Source organism: Palaemon carinicauda, chromosome 45 (genome assembly GCF_036898095.1).
Source record: "Palaemon carinicauda isolate YSFRI2023 chromosome 45, ASM3689809v2, whole genome shotgun sequence".
Lineage (NCBI taxonomy): Eukaryota > Metazoa > Arthropoda > Malacostraca > Decapoda > Palaemonidae > Palaemon > Palaemon carinicauda.
In genome coordinates this window covers 17,079,955-17,094,080 of record NC_090769.1, presented here as the reverse complement: position 1 = coordinate 17,094,080, position 14,126 = coordinate 17,079,955, and the positions used below count along the sequence as shown (strand labels likewise).

General features: G+C 31.3%; 1 protein-coding gene across 4 annotated transcripts in view; it reads right to left on the bottom strand.

The window, feature by feature from the left end:
* Window positions 1–14,126, bottom strand: part of LOC137635001 (receptor-type guanylate cyclase Gyc76C-like) — a 236,639-nt gene that overhangs the window by 200,594 nt on the left and 21,919 nt on the right. The gene's annotated exons all lie outside the window — the stretch shown is intronic.

Here is a 14,126-nt window from a genome sequence, read left to right as displayed (position 1 = left end):
CACCTCACACTCCACTACCAGATATGGAAGATTTGGGTCGTTGTGCTTCTTAGCTCAAAGGGTAGAATACCTGAGGGCGAAAGAAGAGTATTGGATTTCCTCGGCCTCTACCCCTTCTATAGGAGAAGAGTCACGATTTGCAGTTTTTCGTCTCTTGCTGTATTCTACCCACTGCACTGACAACAATCCATTATGCTCTTACAGGGGGAAGACCATAAGCAATCATTATCCCCCAAAAGAAGGACACAAGGAATGATGGTTAACATTACTCATACTCATGAAGGGGCCACATTTTCAGCCAGCAACTCTGCGGCAGGACCGCATTCCCTGCACATTGTTTCTCCATTCTGCAAATAGCAAACACACTCAGTAAAAGAAAAAAAGAAAAAGATAAAAGATTAAAGCAGCCAAGTTAGTGATACCAAGGGTATGTTTGTACTGCTCAGTGGCTGAAGTCAAAGTGGCTTTTCTGTATACTGCCAGAGGGAGCGAGAATTCCCCGCCATCCGCCAGTAAGTACAGTACAGGCACCTCATTATAAATTTTAACAGCCGAGTATCCAGCTTTGCTGAAATCATACTCCTATTAAAGGACGAGGGTTAGTATCCATGTAGGAATAAATGGATAACCACTACCAAACATCAATGTACTCAAAACTGTAACATACAATGAAGAGGATGTAAGATGTATGTGAAGACCAAGGAAACATATACAGGAATTACCTCCTCTTACCTCTAAATATGTATATGTTAAAACTGCTACTCATAAAAAGAAATATCAAAAGTAAAATATTGAATAACTCATTCTAAATTGAAATACCTGTATGCAAATAGCAAAATGCATCATCTTACCACAGACATTACTTAAATTTGCTTTCAACATGATATACCACACATTAAATTTGAATCTTCAGAGGATACTACATAAGTGAAATCAATTTAGTTTTACAAGAATAACATGATAAACTATCAAAAGTCATGTAAAAAGACAATGATATGGTTTCTACAAATTCTGCTGATCTGTGTTTTTTTCCTATGCAAACTGAATGCACAGTGCCCATGTTTTGTGCCTAGCCATTTAACAAGCAACAAATATACAATTACTGAAGATTTAGAAGTACTGCTAAGCCATTATTATCATTAGGTAGTTTAACCATTCAACCAAGTTAGGATATTATATGAACAGCAAATAATCATATTTGTCTGCCCCACTCCAATCAATAAAATAGGCTCATGAATCTCTTCACAAACTCCCAGTTTGAAATAAACCAATGACAATAAAGCCCAGCTGTTCTTGAACTTTAAATATGCAAAATCTAATCAATAGCACCTTTATATTTGAAATATTAAAGAATAAATAATGTCAGTAAACCATATATTTCACTGAAAACTGAAGAAACTGATGTTAATTTTAACAAAACTATCTAGCAACTGAAAATCATTCACATAAATAAGAAGAAAAGCTCAGCCAATGATAATTTTACTTTATTTTAAGAGATAGAAAGAAATTCTGTTTTCTTGCCATTTCAATTTATCAGTACTCAAATTTGAATCAATTAAGTGTAAAAAAATGGTTTTTATTGACAGAGAATTATCCAAAAGAATTTCAGCTTTTATATTGAACACTGAATTTATAAAGACAGTAAATAAATCAGTGAGAACTTGAAGAAAACTTCATAAAACAATTTCTCACTATATAAACTCATTATAAAATGAGCTATATCAGTAATTATTATAATCATAGCTAGCAGTACTATATCACTTAATTTATCACATAGTGCAACTTAATTCAGTAACTTTAATCGGTCATTTACATTCTATTAACAAGGGCCCTTTTTAGTAAGCTTTGAATTTGTAGAAACTTGTGTTAGGAAGGAATAGGTCATATGAACCCTCCTAAAACATTAGGTTAAATATGAAACAAATATAATTAGCAACACACATTCAATGTACTCAGCACACAAAATCTTTCTACAGCTTATTAAAACAAATACATTAAATGTACATGAAATACGGTAGGCAATATTTACATGTCGGGAAAAATTAATTATATGTTTATTTTGCTAAAGATTATCAAATCCTTTTCAAGTAGAGTGCTCTTTAATATACATTTATATATAAAATCAAATCTTAAACAACCTTAAAAAGTAAATTTATTAAAGAATACAGTAAAACATTTATCTAAACCCATCATGAGTGACAATCAATACTGTAGTTCCAAAAGAACAATCAAATCCATTTTTATGTATACCTAAGAACATAACATATAACTCAGGTCCAAGAGCAGGAAAAGTTTACAAATGTATCAAATGAATTATATATAATAAATGCATAATAGCTTTGTCTCCTTATATATCAAATATCTTTGGCTGAACATGTCTACTGCTTAATTAGACGAAAGCCTCTCTGCATTTATAAAATATACTTCATTACACAAATGGGACTTTTACTTTTGAATACTTGATGTGAAAGTTTGCAAAAGTAAAATGATTTTGTACAAAAATATTTTCCTATTCAAAACATGAAACCAAACTGTAAAGGCAAAATAATCTAAAAAAAAAAAAAAATTATCTTTGCATGGGAAAATAGATGAAAAAAAATAATGGTGTGTAAAGTTTCAAGCAAGTCAAGATCACTACTGATCAGCAAAACTATTTTTTGAAATGTATTATGATGTATTATATATAGTCTAAAGTATATTTGAATGAGTGTTGAGGAGCATGTCCCAATAAAAAATTTCCTTTATAACCTGACAACAAAGAAATAAACCCAGAGATGCAATTAAGCTAATTTAAGATCCCAAGAGTCTTCCTGTAAAATCAAAACGTCAAGAATATAGTAAAACCTGAAAGACTCATAAAAGGATGGGCTGGGTAAGTCTGGATTTTCCAAAGACATGATGAAACCTGGAAAACCTCATCACCAGGAACACTGTGATGGATATGACATAATTTGAGTTTATAATTCCATGTATCAGGAATTTCTCAAAAAAGATATTTCTAACTTTTGATATAACATGCCCACCATAATCATGAAAATACTGCAACATTAAAAATAAAAAAATAACATTTAACACTTATGTACAATGTAAAATCAAGATAATGAGCTCTTTTCAAGGATTTACAGGTATAGAAGTTCCTTTCTTTTCATGTGGGCATGAACTAATTCTTAATTCTTTTTTAACATGATGTCAACATGTAATTGTCATTAAATTACCTACATATCCTTCTGCTAAAACAGTACAAAACATAATAACTAAAATTTGCCATTATTCAGGGATAGTTAGACACAAAGAAAAGATGAAGCAAAAGAGAACAAAAACCAAATTAAACATAAAAAAAGTACAAAGAATGAAATCTATGATGCTATGAGTATGGGGGCTACCTCACGTGTTGCTTATTCAAGAGTTCATAGAAATACACACAAAGTATGCTCTAGCAAATTATGTGCAACTTCAAGGTGCAAGTGCTTTGCATAACCTGGATTTTATAATACTGATAATAGCACCTAAGTCATATATACTGCATATATATATATATATATATATATATATATATATATATATATATATATATATATATATATATACATACTGCATATATATATACTGTATATATATATACTGTATATATATATATATATATATATATATATATATATATATATATATATATATACTGTATATATATACATATATATATATACACACATATATATACTATATATATATATATATATATATATATATATATATATATACACACACACATATATATACTGTATATATATATATATATATATATATATATATATATATATATATATATATATATATGTATATATATATATACATAAGATACACAGAAGAAGCAAACATACACATCTAAACTTAAATGTGAAAACCACATATGCTTCAGTATCACACAAAAATTATTTTGATACCAAATCAAGTGAAATCTGTTTCAGTCCATCCTCCTTTGAACTCGGCAAAACAGAGGATTTATAAGGAAATCAATATAAATAATTCTATATTTAAGAAATGGATGTCACTCATGATTTTTGTAGAGTTACATTCAATATATTGCAATTTACATACCTTGTCATCCTCAGCAGCATCCTGGTCATGCGTGTAATGAACCAAACATATTTTAAAGCAATTTATAAAAATAAATAACTTTCCTTCCATAAAGTCATATACACTGTTTTTCAATATCTTACAAAAATTCTATGTATAACAATCAAGTCAGGAACAATCTTCAAAACTTTAACAATTCACAAGAACATGCAAAATTATTATGGTAGTTCATTTATAAAACAAATAAAAATAAACCGTCAATACATGTGTTAGCATGATTAATTTCATAAACACTGCATAAAATATACAATATCATACACAAAAACTACTGCATAATAACACACTTATTATTGGTAAAAAGTGACAAACTTGACAATACCTGTGCTAATCAGACAAAAATTAAGAATGTGTATTTCAAAGAAATAGAATCTCTATTGACCCAACATTTTGCTTCAAGATGTACTGATAACCTCTGAATATAACTAATGATATAAGGGAGACAGCAGCAAGAATAGCATTCTTAATATTTTCTTATGTTAATTACTTACCGATAGTACGATTTATCACACTGCACTCATGCAGGCATCTTTCAATAACCACAGAAGAACATCCCATCACACATTAACAACTATTCAAACAATGCCAACCATAAATTTCCTATGTTGTGAATTTCTACATATATCAATATCCTGTTATATGAACTCTCAACCCTTTCTTCACTCAAGAAATTTAAAATCATCTTTGAATATAAAAAAAGTAACTTTTGTTTTATGATTGCAAACTCTCAGTTCTATCAAACCTGTCTGGAATAGTGATCTGTTAGCCAAAGATAGAGGCTTCAATATAAAAAAATAGGCATAGGTCTTACCCTCTGATTACTACTGTTAACTACAATACTGCCTAAATATGCTTTAGCAGCTGTAGGGAAGAAACTAAAAGAAGGGCCTTCCCATCATCATTATTAGATCTACATTAGTCCATGATGATGATTATATATGGCATTTAGGGCTAAGCCCAAGCACTGGGATGCATGAATCACAAAGCATAAAACCTCTTTCTCCTCACACTTTTCTACAGTACCAGTTCCCATATACCTCATGGTTTTCTAAGATTTAAGCATAATTTTCTTTCATAGAAAACTATAGGAAATACAATTTAATGAATAACTCCTATATTCTGTAATGATAAAAATTCTAAGCGAATGATCTTTCAAAGCTAGGATAGCTTGAGTTCTGACATTCGATATTTGCAGGAAAACAAATATAATCATTAGTTAAAATTCTAACCCTATCAATACAATTCACTCCATATTTTCACTATTCAAGTGGAAGGAAACACATAGATACTAGGTAACTTAGTCTCATGGAAGACTATATAACAAAGTTCAGAATAGAATATTAAAAAATAGTAGCTTATTAGACTTTTAGGTATCCTCACTGTTAATGGTATTTTAGATGTGTCTTTACTATGGAAGCAAATGTGTAATATGCTATAGAACCATAAATATGACACTTGATTTGCTCTAATAATAGAATTACAGTGAACTACTTAGGAACTGGATGTATACTAAATCTGCAATGGATAAATAGTGATGGTAGTAAAAGGAGGAGGTTGGTGTGGCACACAAGAGAATCCTCATTTTACCTAACTTGCACCCTTATTTGGAGGCTACAATAAGGTCCTTAGTACAATAATAATTAAAAAATTGAAGTGTTTTAGTGCAGTACAAGGTTACATTGTTCATTAGTCTGTGCAGGCCTATGTCTTTCATAAACATGTTTCTACCAAGGTACAAAAAAAAAATTGGGAACAACCACCCCTTCCAGTCTCTTATCTAGAAAGACTTTCAAATGTAATACACTGACATAGCTTTAAAGCACATGAAGGGATACAAAAGGACACTGCCACTACTTTGTTCCTGATTTCTCCGTCTCCATATTGTTAGCAATGACCACCCATTCTCTTGATGTTATATCCGTACCAACAATGAGTTAAGTGTCTTAGGGACAAAGGGGACTGCTATCACAAAGGAAATTCCTCATTCTAAGTCTGTCATTTATACACAACCTATGAATGAATCCTGTGAAAGAACAAATCATGGCTACCAACTGATTCTGTGAAGGCTGGAAGGCTTCAAATTTTTCCTCAGATAAGTCTACTAAGCTCTTCTTTTTCTACTAAATGAAGAAATTTGTCATCCCTCTTCCCAGAACTGAATCCATATTATGTATATATCTGGAACCTTAAGTGCTTGCCATCATCACATAAGTATATATACTTTGAAATGCAGTTAATTAATCTTCACCTAGTTTTAGATACAGGCTGTATCAGTCTGCATTTTGGGAAATTCAGGAAACTGATTCGTCTCTCCCAATCTATACATTTGATGTAGGCTAAGTATGCTAACTCAAGGAGAATTTGTTAACTACTCTCCCTTTGATTTCTGTACCTATGAAGAATTTATTAACTACAGTACTTTCTCTTTGATCTCAGCACATAAGAAGAATTTATTAACAACTTTCTATTTTATCTGTGTACCTAAGAAGAATTTGTTAACTACTTTCTATTTTATCTGTGTACCTAAGAAGAATTTGTTAACTACTTTCTATTTTATCTGTGTACCTAAGAAGAATTTGTTAACTACTTTCTATTTTATCTGTATACCTAAGAAGAATTTGTTAACTACTTTCCATTTTATCTGTGTACCTAAGAAGAATTTGTTAACTACTTTCCCTTTGACCTCTATACCTACATTATGTGCTGCAACCACTGTAGCTTTCTAAAACCAATAGCACTTGTTGGTGTTGAAGAATATCCTCACTTTAACTCAAAGTAAATTCCAATTTATGAGTCCTTTATAAGGAGAAACAGATCAGAATATAATGTATGTGGTTTGATAGAAATCTGAGTTTGTGCTAATTAAGTGGAGTACCTATACTAGTCCAGAACTCATTTGTAAATGTGTCTATGGAGCAAGAGCACTTCTTTTCCTATTTCTACAAACAGTATTAGGGCTAACACCAATATATCTGTATCACACTACAGACATATTTTACTGCAGTAATAGCAGTAATTAATGGTTTCCTCTTTCATTAACTCTGTGTTAATAAGGTTATTCAACAAGACTTCCAGACTCTCATAATCCTCTTTTGATGGATTCATTCTTAGTATATGATTTTTGCAACAGCATACAACTCAAACCTTATTCCATGAAAGGATGTTTCTGTTCCTGACTAAGATAACACAGCTCTAGATAGTATAATTGAAATAAGAGGTTTGCACATAACAAACAAAAATCCATGAAATTTCTATTGCACAGTATGCAGCAAAACTGGTGATACTTTTTTATTTGAGCATTGGTCAGGCGTTGTTCTCAAGTTGCCACCTAGTATTAAATCTTTTATTCAACTTTGTAAACATGTATATGTATGGGGCAACGTTGGTCACTTGTTATGTATAATTCTATCATTGAAAAATATGCGATCCTTAAGAAAAAAAACTTTCACGCTACAGAATAATATTTCAGAACAAAAATTAAATACATTACTGTAGGACAAATCCCTCTGTCACCATGACTCCATGAAACTAGTAGTGGAACCAGTGTCGGCTCGTGTATAGGCACTGTGGAATTGCAGCAACCCCAGTTTCTATTTGATATTATTGATGATATTCAGTATAATGATTTTTTTCTTAAATTCTTTCTTTATACTGATTTAATATATAATCCTTAAGATTAGATACAATAGCCAAATCGTGTTTGACAGATGACTAGACAAGTAGACATACTTTACTTTGTAAGAGTGTCACCGTAACACTCCCAGTTGATGTTTGGTTAGACCAAGCCCACGACTACATCTTCGATATGTTCATTACGTTGAAGACATTACTATAGTGGCTAAAAAGTCAGATTCATTAAGTATATTTTTTCCTTCTTCTTTTTTACCATAAAAATATTAGGTTAATTTTCCATGATGATCTAACAGATATTTTGATAAAAAATATAGCATTGATAATCTAAAGCCATGCTTAATGAACTGTCTCTTTTATTGAGCTAAGTTTCTAAATGCTTCGTTGCTGAAACCAAGTCTCATTAAAAATGTGAAAAAGATAAGAATTGCCAGATAGTGACTTTTGAACAAAAATCACTGAATTCAAATATCACAAATTTTGCTGCATACTGTACCCTAGAAACATAAGCAATAACAATAGAGAAATGTAATAAGAAAGCAGTACTTTTCAGATCTTCTTAGAAACAATGAGATTATGGCAATTGTACCTGGATCACAAACAGGCTTATAATTTTATATTTTACTAAAAAGAAAATTAAAAAAAGTTTAATAAATAATGCACATGATTCTCATTAAAAATGGGTTATTATTACAAAATCATTTACATTTTTCATATGAAACAAATTACAGCTTTGCAAAGAAACTTTTTATTGGACCAACTCAAAAGTTTGGAAACGTAACAATTTCTTCAAGGGATTTATGTCCATTTCACTTTTTATTGAAATTTAGCCACTCAGGCAAAATATATTTTATTTATAATAACTGGTTTATGAAGCCTATCACCAAGTACATGTGTATTAAATGAATGTCATCAATTGCCACAAGGAATAATACTACTATAATATTTGGTTACAAACTTAGTAACAGCAGGAAAGAGAAGAATGTAGGAACTTAGGTTAAAGACATGATACACACCCACCACACACACAAAAAAAAAAAGAGAGAGAGAGAGAGAGAGAGAGAGAGAGAGAGAGAGAGAGAGAGAGAGAGAGAGAGAGAGAGAGAGAGAGAGAGAGAGAGAGCGAGCTATGAATACCATTCACCCTAAAAAATATAGTTCTGCCATTTCAGGAGATGGCTTTATCAAAATGATTAGTGCATTACAACATTTAAGCATTCTTAGGAAATCCCAACCATTGCCTACTAGTCTGGTACGAGTGCTCTAAAAGGAAAATTACCCATGTGGATCTATGATGCAAGATTACACTTGTGCTCCAAGGCCCTATAATTGGTTGGGTGCCGACTTAATAAATATGTTTAGTATTTGAGTAGCTAGTACATATCTCTATAAAACCTATGTTATAATACCTTTGTACACAGTCAACAAATGAGTGGTTTTTATTTTTTAAGTAGGAGTCAAATTGCACAGTGAGGGATATCCGTAATAAGATTTAGATAGTTGCCCTTAAATTTCCCCAATCTACAACTACTTCTTGCTGTCTGAATAGTGGTCCGTTCATTTATAACTGAAAGATCAGTCGCATTTCAGTCGATCTATGTCCTTTCCAGACCATTAACAATTTGAGAAAGACAGATGTCCCAACTTTAGTATTTCTAACTACTTTTATGGCAGACCATATCAAAGCTAGCAGGTATTTCCTTATTGTGGAGATTTTTAATACTCTTCTATCTCTGGAGGAGTTAATGATATGACTACTTGGGGTAATAGATTTTCATCAATTGATAGTTTCATCCTAAACAGTTTTCTACTTCACTCAATTTCCCACCTAAACATATTTGGTATAAGAAAAGATATAATAACCTTTTTATACACATATTCTCATAAAATCCTTTTTGAAATAATTTTGTTTCACAATAGCAACAATGACTTAAAATGGGGTCATTCTTCCTCCTTCTCATAAAATTAGGCACAAAGACCCATCAACCTGAAAGCAAAACTTAAAGATGATATACGAGGGAGAAGGAAAAGGGGGTTACTAACCTACATTAGCAGCCTTTCCTAATATTGTTGGATACTCAAACACTTTCTTTCAACACAAATCCTCATTGATTTGACCTCACAAATACCAAATTAACAGACTACAGAAGATGATAATGGTATGTATTTACAGGGAATTGAAATAATAAAAAAAAAACATTCATACATCTGTTGTTCCAACCCTTTCACCATTAATAAACTACAGCTATATAGAACATTTGACAATAACTCTTATCTCCCATGATTGGACATTAATATAAACCTAAATGTACCATATTTTCATCATAATATTAACTAGGTGACAACATAAAATTCAATTAGCATGATTCCAACTGACTGTGTCAAATATTCACACGACCCTAATAACAGCATCCTAAGAGGTCAGTTGTTAGGGCTTTCATAGAGATTTCTTCAAGTCTTGGGCTTACAATTTGATTGCATAATTATAATAAAGTGACCTGTAATACTGCAATTCAATTAATAATACCACACTGAATCAGAAAAAATGAAGGAATAGAAAAAATCATAACCAAAGGAAAATAGCATAATCTTAGATTACTGGTAAGACCAATCTAGCCCTCTGCAATAGACTCACATCCAATTCTTACATAAGACGTGCATAGCTTCAAGAGCCCAAGTACACAGATCTATTGATTATCTGCCAATTAAATTTCCCACACTAATCACATCCAACATTATCTAACATGGCTATGCTTAGTATAAAAAGGGAACATATAAGAATTATTGTAACCTAAAATTTTCTATGGTGTTTCAACTTACACTATTGCTTTTTCCTTGGGAGTTAGGTTGGGCTACACGTTATTTTTATGGAGTACATTTAAAGGATAAAACATGCTTTAAAAAGCTGAAGTAATCTTATAAATACTTTAAATTCTTAAATAAATATTAAAATGGTTAAAATATTACAAAACTGTACGGCATTCTTTCAATTTTTCTCCCAATCCTCAATATTTAAAGTGTTGCCAAACTTAACAAAATCAGAACTAATACTGCTCTTCACCAATAATTACAGAAAAAAAAAGAGATAAAAGAAACAAGAGAGAAAACTGTTTAATGTATGGGCGATTAACTGCTTGATGAGTTCTCAAAATTTCCTAGTCAATAAAATCTGTAAGAACATTTCAGTGCATAAAATTCAGTTTATGTTCGACAGTTTGTTTAATAAACCATTATATTTTTTCGTTCTTTGACTGATGGAAAGCAAACTTTTGTCAATGAATCATGTGCATGGAATCAAAATTGCGGGCCTACACCAAGTACATGGCTGTATAATTTGTCATCAACTCCAAATTTAAAGGAAACTGTGTACCCTTAGCAAAAAAAAAAAAGGAAAAAAAAGGAAAAATAAAAAATTAATATTCTAACTGCACTAGACCTGTTCTATATAGATACATCTTTGATTATGTTAAAATACTTCTGGAGATCTATCCCTGCATGTTAAACAAGAGGGCACCATCCAGTAGCCTTCCTCAATACAGACAATACTACTGTTGACATTTTTCAGATATTCCTTCCCTCATTCTGGAAAAGATTCCTTTTACTTATCAAATGGTAATGGAAATTACTAAATAATTTTTTTTTTTATTGTGATGAGCATCATCATCAGCTTATCATTTTCATAGCTATAGTGTTAGCAAACTATACTTAGTACTATGATGCCACATATGTAGACAATTGGCTACAGCTAGAACAAAAGGGTAGTTCTATTCAAAATATCTAGTCTTGATTTTTAAGAGTTTGGCTTCTCAGATATATTTCACTTACAGTATTTACCATTCTGTGAAACTCTAGACAAATTGTGTACAGTAAATAATTTTTCCACTTTGGTAAGAAGGGTACCATGATGATAATAAAAATGTTTTTAAGGGAGGAAGACATCAACTGAAAGACAGTTTTTCAGTTCTGAAACCTTGTTGAATATAATAGTCCACTTTTCCCTCAGACTTGGTTACGAGTTCTTCATTATTAACTTAAACTGAGGGATATTAGCTATGGATCCAAAGGTGGATAATTTCATTTTGTTCTCTCAAAGATGAATTTTACACATTTCATGGAGGGCAGTTTAAATTATACATTACCATCATGGTTTTGTTTCACCAATATGCAAATTTAACTTAGTCCATGCCAAAATTCAGCATTTTGTAATGTTTCCAGAGTTCAATACACTGCATTACCATGCAGTGAACTGATTTGGTATAACAGATACCCATCTTGAACATTCATACCATGTTGATTGTCTTAGGACAACGAAGGCACGGAACTGAATAAGGCATAAGGACATCACACCAAATCGAGAATTAACTTAACTAACAAAAGTTGGGCCTCAATTCAAACTACAAAAGAACAAGCAATAATGCAGGAGTACCTGCTGCTAAAATGAATAATTCTACAGAGCAAAGTTGAATTGGATAAAATTGTTTTACACAACAAAATGCATACCCAAAATACAATGGGCTATCCATCATAATAAATGAAAACATAAAATACAATTTAAAGTAATCAGTGATATTAAATGATAAATAATTTATTATTAAAATAGTCTATACAGCTCAAAACACCCAGGTAGTCTGATATGAATGGATAAGAAAATGATGGGACAATATATTAATAGATCCCTAACTAGTATTCAATTATGGTTATCTGGCTGACATACCTAACAGTAAACACCCACTCAAAACCAAATAAACCTTTTTAAACTAAGCCGGTAATTCCACTGCCAATCCTTCTATTGAGCAACACAACTACTGCTCTAATCACTAAATAAAAAAGTGCATTGAGACTAGAGTAACATTGGACTTCATACCATACATAAACTGTATATAACAAGTGACAAAGAGATGTCCCTAATTACTCCAAAATTATACTGGCAGATACTTGCAAAGGTAAGATAACAGCAAGAATTGCAAATACAGCAAATAAAAAACCACCAAAATGAATTCAAATTCAACACTAAAGTTTCACCTGACCAAGGTGAACCTGGAGCCCATGACCTTTGTATGACATGCACATGGCTCTTAACAGCATACGAGTATCTTAAAGGTGTATATGTATACAAATATAAGCAAATCCACCTTAATAAATATGTAAATACATAAATTAATGTATACATTTACACAGACAAAAAGAAGTAATCTGTGCATAAAATGAAAGAATGGAGAAAAATGTGTGAAGACCTACGAGAGCTCATGTATTGTAACCATTGTATAGCACTGCATGTAATTTGTGAAATTCCTGTTGAGAAAGGTGTATGATTGGATACCTTGTTAGTTGAACTATTATTATTACCACTTACAGTTTAAACCCTATATACATAATTCATACTGGGCTGTACATGAAGACCTAAAAGAAGCTGTTAGTTTTAAACAAGTATCATTCGTAAAATTGACTATCTCATGCTAAATACTAAACACATGCTTGTTAAAGTTCCCGCTTCCTCATGCAATATCACAGTGTGTAGTGCAACAAGGTATAAAAATTTCACAGATTATAATCCTCTCATTTCAATATTAGTAGTGCAGAAGACATCTCTTAACTATATGCACCTTGTATGTACATCCTCATCATTCACAAGCACTAATAGTGCAATAGACTATTCTAAGTTCGTACAGAAAAAGAGAAGGCTATTAGTCTACAATAAGGAAAATTTCCAAATGCTATTAACAACTGCCTGCCTCATTTACTATACTAATGTCATACTCAACGAATCATTAACATTACAAAGCTAAAGAGCAACAAGCAAGTAACATTATGCAATACATATGGCTTCTAAGAATGACATTGTAAATTCAAAACAGCAGATTTTCATAACTACCTCTTCAAGGAAGGTAGCTTTGAAACTGCTACAGGACCGAGAAGCTTACAAAATACCTTTGGAAACAATTTCAACGACAGCCAATTTCAAATCATTCAATTAGAAATCTGTTGACATACATAAATACAAAGCAAGGATTGCAGTCAATCTATAAAACACAAAAAATGCTTATTTAACTTGTTTTTAATAGCACATTCTTAGGTTTTAAGGTTATTTAGTGACATTTTTATTCACTTACCATACCTTCAAGAATAACTTTCATATCAGCAAATTTCTGATAATACGGCAGATAAAATCATGCAATTTTTATATCAAGGATAGTTAAAACCAATACAGCTTACTAATTAAATTTTTTTGGCTATTCACTCAAAAATGTATTTGAAGTTATAGAAATATTTCAAAGCAATTTGTAATTTTGTCTTAGATCAAGTAAATCATGTATACCAAAATCACATTTCGAGAAAATCAAACAAAGTAATTAATAATAACACCA